Below are 10,000 nucleotides of genomic sequence, written 5' to 3' on the forward strand. Positions count from 1 at the left end.
TTTTTTTTTTTTTTTTTTTTTTTTGTTTTTGCGTACGATGAAGATAATCAGGGGAACCTATTTTAAGCTTATTTTTAGGATATCATAACTAACAGGTGGCCCAAAACCAAAAATTTAGTGACTAACCTTCAAAGGGGGTTTAGATGCAAAGAAGAGGATTAAGAAAATCATATTTTCTTTTTCTTTTCCAGATTCTCGTTAAAACAAAATAATCCGATAATCTATTGGTTTAATTTTCTTAGCAAATTTACTTTTCTTTCGACTAAAGAAAAAGTGATAATTAAATTTTCTCGGTTATGTATTTTTCCTTTCTCTCGGATAGAGAGAAACTGGGAATTCCATTTTCTCATTTACATATTTTTCCTTTCTCTCGGATAAAGAGAAACTGAGAATTCCATTTTCTCGGTTACCTATTTTTCCTTTCTCTCGGATAAAGAGAAACTGAGAATTCCATTTTCTCGGTTACCTATTTTTCCTTTCTCTCGGATAGAGAGAAAATGAGAATTCCATTTCCTCTGTTACCTATTTTTCCTTTCTCTCGAATAAAGAGAAACTGAGAATTCCATTTTCTCGGTTACCTATTTTTCCTTTCTCTCGGATAAAGAGAAACTGAGAATTCCATTTTCTCGGTTACCTATTTTCCCTTTCTCTCGGATAAAGAGAAACTGAGAATTCCATTTTCTCGGTTACCTATTTTTCCTTTCTCTCGGATAAAGAGAAACTGAGAATTCCATTTTCTCGGTTACCTATTTTTCCTTTCTCTCGGATAAAGAGAAACTGAGAATTCCATTTTCTCGGTTACCTATTTTTCCTTTCTCTCGGATAGAGAGAAAATGAGAATTCCATTTCCTCTGTTACCTATTTTTCCTTTCTCTCGAATAAAGAGAAACTGAGAATTCCATTTTCTCGGTTACCTATTTTTCCTTTCTCTCGGATAAAGAGAAACTGAGAATTCCATTTTCTCGGTTACCTATTTTTCCTTTCTCTCGGATAGAGAGAAAATGAGAATTCCATTTCCTCTGTTACCTATTTTTCCTTTCTCTCGAATAAAGAGAAACTGAGAATTCCATTTTCTCGGTTACCTATTTTTCCTTTCTCTCGGATAAAGAGAAACTGAGAATTCCATTTTCTCGGTTACCTATTTTTCCTTTCTCTCGGATAAAGAGAAACTGAGAATTCCATTTTCTCGGTTACCTATTTTTCCTTTCTCTCGGATAAAGAGAAACTGAGAATTCCATTTTCTCGGTTACCTATTTTTCCTTTCTCTCGGATAGAGAGAAAATGAGAATTCCATTTCCTCTGTTACCTATTTTTCCTTTCTCTCGAATAAAGAGAAACTGAGAATTCCATTTTCTCGGTTACCTATTTTTCCTTTCTCTCGGATAAAGAGAAACTGAGAATTCCATTTTCTCGGTTACCTATTTTTCCTTTCTCTCGGATAAAGAGAAACTGAGAATTCCATTTTCTCGGTTACCTATTTTTCCTTTCTCTCGGATAAAGAGAAACTGAGAATTCCATTTTCTCGGTTACCTATTTTTCCTTTCTCTCGGATAGAGAGAAAATGAGAATTCCATTTCCTCTGTTACCTATTTTTCCTTTCTCTCGAATAAAGAGAAACTGAGAATTCCATTTTCTCGGTTACCTATTTTTCCTTTCTCTCGGATAAAGAGAAACTGAGAATTCCATTTTCTCGGTTACCTATTTTTCCTTTCTCTCGGATAAAGAGAAACTGAGAATTCCATTTTCTCGGTTACCTATTTTTCCTTTCTCTCGGATAAAGAGAAACTGAGAATTCCATTTTCTCGGTTACCTATTTTTCCTTTCTCTCGGATAGAGAGAAAATGAGAATTCCATTTCCTCTGTTACCTATTTTTCCTTTCTCTCGAATAAAGAGAAACTGAGAATTCCATTTTCTCGGTTACCTATTTTTCTTTTCTCTCGGATAAAGAGAAACTGAGAATTCCATTTTCTCGGTTACCTATTTTTCCTTTCTCTCGGATAAAGAGAAACTGAGAATTCCATTTTCTCGGTTACCTATTTTTCCTTTCTCTCGGATAGAGAGAAAATGAGAATTCCATTTCCTCTGTTACCTATTTTTCCTTTCTCTCGAATAAAGAGAAACTGAGAATTCCATTTTCTCGGTTACCTATTTTTCCTTTCTCTCGGATAAAGAGAAACTGAGAATTCCATTTTCTCGGTTACCTATTTTTCCTTTCTCTCGGATAGAGAGAAACTGAGAATTCCATTTTCTCGGTTACCTATTTTTCCTTTCTCTCGAATAAAGAGAAAATGAGAATTCCATTTCCTCTGTTACCTATTTTTCCTTTCTCTCGGATAAAGAGAAACTGAGAATTCCATTTTCTCGGTTACCTATTTTTCCTTTCTCTCGGATAAAGAGAAACTGAGAATTCCATTTTCTCGGTTACCTATTTTTCCTTTCTCTCGGATAAAGAGAAACTGAGAATTCCATTTTCTCGGTTACCTATTTTTCCTTTCTCTCGGATAAAGAGAAACTGAGAATTCCATTTTCTCGGTTACCTATTTTTCCTTTCTCTCGGATAAAGAGAAACTGAGAATTCCATTTTCTCGGTTACCTATTTTTCCTTTCTCTCGGATAAAGAGAAACTGAGAATTCCATTTTCTCGGTTACCTATTTTTCCTTTCTCTCGGATAGAGAGAAAATGAGAATTCCATTTCCTCTGTTACCTATTTTTCCTTTCTCTCGAATAAAGAGAAACTGAGAATTCCATTTTCTCGGTTACCTATTTTTCCTTTCTCTCGGATAGAGAGAAAATGAGAATTCCATTTCCTCTGTTACCTATTTTTCCTTTCTCTCGAATAAAGAGAAACTGAGAATTCAATTTTCTCGGTTACCTATTTTTCCTTTCTTTCGAGTAGAGAGAAACTAAGAATTCAATTTTCTCGGTTACCTATTTTCCTTTCTCGGATAAAGAGTAACTGTCAATTTTCTCGGTTACCTATTTTTCGTTTCTCGGATAAAGAGAAACTGTCAATTTTCTCGGTTACCTATTTTCCTTTCTCGGATAAAGAGAAACTGTCAATTTTCTTGGTTACCTATTTTTCCTTTCGTTCGAATAAACAGGTGGTGATTCAGAGCAAACATTTTTTGACGATGAAAGAATCGTTTAGTCATAAAGCTTTCCTTTATAAAGAATGAAAAACCTCTTTATTAGAATCGAGCTCCATCCAGCAATCGCAAAACATACAAACCTTTAGATAATCGAGTGGGAATGAACGAGGCTCGTGAGGGGTCTCTATGAAACTGGTGTTGGAGAGGGCATGAGAGGGTGCGGGCAGAAGTGGGCATGAGAGAGAGAGAGAGAGAGAGAGAGAGAGAGAGAGAGAGAGCACTGTTGGTCCCGTGCCAAGTGCCCCTAAGGGTATCTTTCGTCGTCATACCCACCATCCCCATCTTGGGTTTGTTTGCTGGGAAGGGAAATCTTTAGCTTAACTCCACTTTAGAAATAGGTGTTACTTTTGCATATCTCCTTTAATGGAAGGTATCCCTTATGTATTTCCTCTTGTAAATGGAGCATTCCATTTATAGAGGGGCAGTTTTTTTTGCTTTTATCCTTCCTCTTTAAAGAGGAACGTTCATTTTCTGTGTCTTCTTGAAAGAGGGACGTTCCTTTTCTGTGTCCTCTTGAAAGAGGGACTTTCATTTTCTGTGTCCTCTTGAAAGACCTCTCGAAAGAGGGACGTTCATTTTCTGTGTCCTCTTGAAAGAGGGACTTTCCGTTTCTGTGTCCTCTTGAAAGAGGGACTTTCCGTTTCTGTGTCCTCTTGAAAGAAGGACGTCCAGTTTCTGTGTCCTCTTGAAAGAGGAACGTTCATTTTCTGTGTCCTCTTGAAAGAGGGACGCTCCTTTTCTGTGTCCTCTTGAAAGAGGGACGTTCCTTTTCTGTGTCCCCTTGAAAGAGGGACGTTCATTTTCTGTGTCCTCTTGAAAGACCTCTCGAAAGAGGGACGTTCCTTTTCTGCGTCCTCTTGAAAGAGGGGCGTTCCTTTTCTGTGTCCTCTTGAAAGAGGGACGTTACTTTTCTGTGTCCTCTTGAAAGAGGGACGTTCATTTTCTGTGTCCTCTTGAAAGACCTCTCGAAAGAGGGACGTTCCTTTTCTGTGTCCTCTTGAAAGAGGGACGTTGCTTTTCTGTGTCCTCTTGAAAGAAGGGCGTCCCGTTTCTGTGTCCTCTTGATAGAGGGACGTTCCTATTCTGTGTCCTCTTGAAAGAGGGACGTTCAATTTCTGTGTCCTCTTGAAAGACCTCTCGAAAGAGGGACGTTCCTTTTCTGTGTCCTCTTGAGAGAGAGACTTTCCGTTTCTGTGTCCTCTTGAAAGAGGGACGCTCCTTTTCTGTGTCCTCTTGAAAGAGGGAGGCTCCTTTTCTGTGTCCTCTTGAAAGAGGGACTTTCCTTTTCTGTGTCCTCTTGAAAGAGGGACGTTCATTTTATATTTCCTCTTGAAAGAGGGACGTTCCTTTTCTGTGTCCATCTTGAAAGAGGGACGTTCCTTTTCTGTGTCCTCTTAAAAGAGGGACTTTCCGTTTCTGTGTCCTCTTGAAAGAAGGGCATTCCTTTTATATTTCCTCTTGAAAGAGGGACTTTCCGTTTCTGTGTCCTCTTGAAAGAGGGACGTTCATTTTCTGTGTCCTCTTGAAAGAGGGACGTTCATTTTCTGTTTCCTCTTGAAAGAAGGGTATTCCTTTTATATTTCCTCTTGTAAAGGGGTTACCTAGTATGCCATCAGCGAGAGATATCAGATGTAATCTTAGATCATCTCCTGGTTGGATACTTCAGATTTTTTGTTTTTGTTTGATGTCTTTCACTCTAACGTCTTAAAGAGAGAGAGAGAGAGAGAGAGAGAGAGAGAGAGAGAGAGAGAGAGAGAACCATATTTCTCTTCTTAATTGAATCAGTGGAATCAGGTATGAGGAAGTCAAGAGACACGATTTGAAATGAGTGGTTGAAAGGGGAGAAAACGAGCGAGTGAAGGATGGAAGAAAGTGAGAGGGTGAGAGATCACGTTAAACGAGCGTATAGCGTGACAAGAAGGAGAAGAAGAAGAAGGCAGTTTGGCTACCCTCACCATCACCCAAAAACAACAATCCCCTCCTCTTCCTATACCTTCTCCCCCTCCTAATGCTTCTCCTCTCCTCCTCCTCGTCCTCCCTCCAAAGGGCCTCTCGAGGTTGAGAGTTTAGGATAGGCTGTGTGACACCAAGAATCTTGGTTACTGAACTCGTTTAAGAGGGTTCCCCCAACATCTGGTTCCTGCCATATAGTTGAGCCACGTTCATGGAGGAGTCTAGTCGTTCGCTGATAGATTTACATAAGATCCCAAGGTGCTCTGGATCATAATCCTTCGTCCTCACACCGAGATTTGGATTATGGCGGCTGAACTCCTCATTTTATGCTAGGCTGGGTAACGCGGGATGACCGGTTATTTTTCTTCTTTCGAAGGTATTCTCTCCCTCAAAAATTTATTTTTGCCAAAAGGTTTCGTTCGTGAGTTCGGGCTAAGCACGGCGGAAAAGCGTTCGAAGCGAGGCAGGGGGAGTCTTATCTAGAACGTGTTTCGCATACGTCAACTCATTACCGCCGAGCGTGCTTTCTTGAACTGTACTTGTAACAACACTCTCTCTCTCTCTCTCTCTCTCTCTCTCTCTCTCTCGCGCCAAGGTGACTTTTCTCCCTTTCCTTTCTCTCTCGCTTGGCTGCTGCAGATCTTGTCTCTCCTCTCCCTTATACTATTGGGTTTTGTTCTCTCTCTCTCTCTCTCTCTCTCTCTCTCTCTCCAAGGTGACTTTTATCAGTTTCACTTCTCTCCCTGCAGCTGTTGCAGACACACACACACACTCTCTCTCTCTCTCTCTCTCTCTCTCTCTCTCTCTCTATTTGTTTGACTAGTAGTCACCAACAAGAGTCGAGATATGCGCTTGATAATCTTTGACTTGCCAGAAAGGAATTTCCTGTTTTCTTTTAACATCATACAATAAGTGAGATCATGCTTTATATATCCTAATGTAAATGAAGTTTTAATCTTGTTAGTATTATTTTACACACACACACACACACACATATATATATATATATGTGTGTGTGTGTATATATATATATATATATATACATATATATATATATACATATATATATATATATATATATTATGTGTGTGTGTTTGTATATATATATATATACATATATATATATATATATGTGTGTGTGTGTGTGTGTGTGTGTAGGAAGAGTAGACATTGAAATTTCTTTTATTTTAGATATTTTCATACACAAGAATTGCTATTATCAATATAAATAAATCCCAATTCTTTTCGCCAGTATTGAAAATAACATTTTTGAAAATCAGAAATAACTTACAAATATCGCGTTCATTTTTTGACGTGACTGAATTCAATACGCCATTACTTGTAAAGACACATTGGGACCAGAACATGAATATTTACGAGACTGGAAAAACTGGCTCAAAATTCGCCGATTGATTGACATTTCTTTTATTTTTTAAAATTATAACCAATATGAATGAAGTAATGGTTAATATTCCTTAGGGGGTAATATCTATTATTATTATTATTATTATTGTTGTTGTTGTTGTTGTTGTTGTTGTTGTTATAGTTATTATTATTATTATTGTTATTATTATTATAGTTATTAATTATTATTATTATTATTATTATTATTATTGTTGTTGTTGTTGTTGTTGTTTTTATTATTGTTTTTATTATTACTATTATTATTATTATTATTATTATTATTATTATTATTGTTGTTGTTGTTGATTTTATTATTATTATTATTATTATTATTATTATTATTATTATGCTAAGGTACAACCCTAGTTGGGAAAACAGGATGCTATAAGCCCAAGGGCTCCAACATGGAAAAACAGCCTAGTGAGAAAGTTAAATAAGGAAACATACAATAATGTGCCTACCCTCAAGCAAGAGAACTCTAATCCAAGACAGTGGAAGACATATACAGAGGCTATGACATGTTAAGTTTAATCAATCCACTAAAGAAATATTGTAACAAAAATACAAATTAATTGAAAAGAGAAACGATAAATTTAACGTAACAATCGGTCCATGAACTTTGCCCCCCCCCCTCCCCGCCCCCTTAAAAAAAGGCGCCTATATCTGGGACGTCACGAATAACTACTCTGTATAGGGCAACTCCGTAAACCCCTTTTAAGGCGAACAAATGAAGGTCAGATCCCCTTCGGCGGTTGGGTGTGGAATTCTCTGGTTAGTATCGTACAAAACCGCCTTTCCTCTCTCTCTCTCTCTCTCTCTCTCTAAGGTGACTCTTCTCCCATTTTTTTACTGCTTTTCTTTCCGTTATTCTGATTTATCTCTCTCTCTCTCTCTCTCTCTCTCTCTCTCTCTCTCAAAGTGACTTTTCTCCCATTTTTTACTCCCTTTCTTTCCGTTATTCTGATTTATATCCAACATCTCTCTCTCTCTCTCTCTCTCTCTCTCTCAAGGTGACTTATATCCCTTCGCCCTCTCTCCCTCATTCCGTGACTGTTACAGATACCTATCCCCCTTCATATATTCTCTCTCTCTCTCTCTCTCTCTCTCTCTCTCTCTCTCTCTCTCTACTATGACTACAGTTGCTATTTGCTTGATTCAGACGTTTCAGTGCTTGAATCGGTAGCTATCAGCACTGGTGGAGTGCTTGCATGCACTCCTGTCATTTATTTCCCCTGAGTATTCAGTGATTCGCCTACTTCAAAGCATAGTCTCGTTTTCTTTGTTCAATAGATATTTCAGTCTTGCTTTGTCGTCATTAATTTCTCGTGTTCGCGTTTATAAGTGCTTGCATATTTGGTGAGGTTTTTTTTTTTCAAGGCTTAAGGCAATTATGCTTTGAACGCCAATGTAAGTGCAAATACACGTGTACAATAGGTATGTATTTATGTGTGTATATATATATATATATATATATATGTATATATATAATATATATATGATTATATATGTATATATGTATGTATGTCTATATATATATATATATATATATGGTAGTTTTTACCCAAAACTTTACCTTATCCTCAGCAAGTATATTTGTAATACCTTTATAAAGTCTAATATCAAGCTAAATTTCTATTGATATAATTATTAATTGTATCATTATTAACAGCCCAATTTTCCTAATATTATTTTAATGCACATTTATTATTATTATTATTATTATTATTATTATTATTATTATTATTATTATTTGTGCACCCCTTTTATTATACTTACAAGAAAGATGAAACGATTTCATGATCAGTCACAAATGATTTACTTAGAAAATTATTTTTTTTTCTTTTATTAATAAATTATACATTAGTTATAGCATCTTGCTTTTCCAACTAGGGTTGTAGCTTGTCTAGTAATAATGATAATAATAATAAAAAAATCGACTCTTTATAAATTCAACCATTTTCCTTTCATTGATGAATGGAAATTAAATAACCCAAAACGGTATTATCTAGTAACTAAAGGCTTAAATACCCCAACCTCTAACACACGTAATGTTTCTAAGTCTTCTTGGAAGGACGGGGAGGCTAAACGATAGAGGGTCTGGAGGGGTCTCTGGCCGTTTATGGTCTGCTGTCTGAATCCACCCTCGGAAGTTCCTTGTTACTGTGTCTGCCGCCTTTGCCCTCTGGGGCTGGTTGCTTGTGTGCCACTTCTCCGAATGTCTCTTTTTTGTTGTTGTTGTTGTTGCTGTTATTCATTTATTCCATGTTTTTATTCATTTCATGGTTGACATTAATCGTAGCTCTCTTTCGGGCGTTTATGCTTTTCACATTTCATCTCCAAATGTCTTTTTTTTTTTTCTTTTTTTTCTGTTATTCATTTATTCCATGTTTTTATTCATTTCATGGTTGACATTAATCGTAGCTCTCTTTCGGGCGTTTATGCTTTTCACATTTCATATCCAAATGTCTCTCTCTTTTTTTTTTTGTTGCTGTTATTCATTTATTCCATGTTTTTATTCATTTCATGGTTGACATTAATCGTAGTTCTCTTTCGTTTATGCTTTTCACATTTCATCTGAATTTTCTTTTTGCATAGATTGAAATAATTTTTACTTACATCTTTCACGGTTACGAAATCCGTAAATACTTCAAAATGATCCACAAATACATCAAGATGTCTGTTTTATTGAAAGGAATTACCCCTCCACATGTTATACTATGAATTTTCTTTTTGCATAGATTGAAATAATTTTTATTTACTTTCACGGTTACGAAATCCTTAAATACTTTAAAATGATCCACAAATACTTGAAGATATCTGTTTTTTAAAAAGGAAGTTCTCCTCTATATGTATACTTGAAGATATCTGTTTTATTAAAAGGAATTACCCCTCCACATTTTATATTATGAATTTTCTTTTTGCATAGATTGAAATAATTTTTATTTACTTCTTTCACGGTCACGAACTCCACAAATACTTCAAAATGATTCACAAATACTTCAAGATGTCAGTTTTTTTTTAAAAAGGAAGTTCTCCTCTATATGTTATATTTCTGAATATATTAATTTCATTTATACTCCGGGGACAGTTTTGTCGACTGATACTTGAAAATGATCCACAAATACATCAAGATGTCTGTTTTTTTTAAAAGGAATTTCCCCTCCACGTGTTATAATGATAAATATATTTATTTCATTTATACTCCGGGGTCAGTCTTGTCGACTTGATTCAAGCTGGTATCGTGGTACATGTCTCGTACGTGGCCGGGGAATGTCCCCAGGCACAATATAACACTATCGATTTCTTAGGATTTTAAGCGCTGTGCTTTAGTTGCACGTGGCTGAATATTTTATCATGCAACTGGATATTTTTTCTCAAGTTGAATGCATTTGGTGTAGGGAACAACCTTTACGTGATAGATTAAAAAAAATCCTTATTTCACATACTTAAGTTGCTCTTGTTTGTCCCATCATTAGATGTTAAACTGTATTT

General features: G+C 36.1%; 1 protein-coding gene across 4 annotated transcripts in view; it reads left to right on the plus strand.

Moving 5' to 3' along the window:
- Nucleotides 1-10,000, plus strand: part of LOC137628755 (muscle-specific protein 300 kDa-like) — a 312,504-nt gene that overhangs the window by 130,615 nt on the left and 171,889 nt on the right. The window lies entirely within an intron of this gene.

The sequence above is a fragment of the Palaemon carinicauda genome, chromosome 36 (genome assembly GCF_036898095.1).
Source record: "Palaemon carinicauda isolate YSFRI2023 chromosome 36, ASM3689809v2, whole genome shotgun sequence".
NCBI lineage: Eukaryota > Metazoa > Arthropoda > Malacostraca > Decapoda > Palaemonidae > Palaemon > Palaemon carinicauda.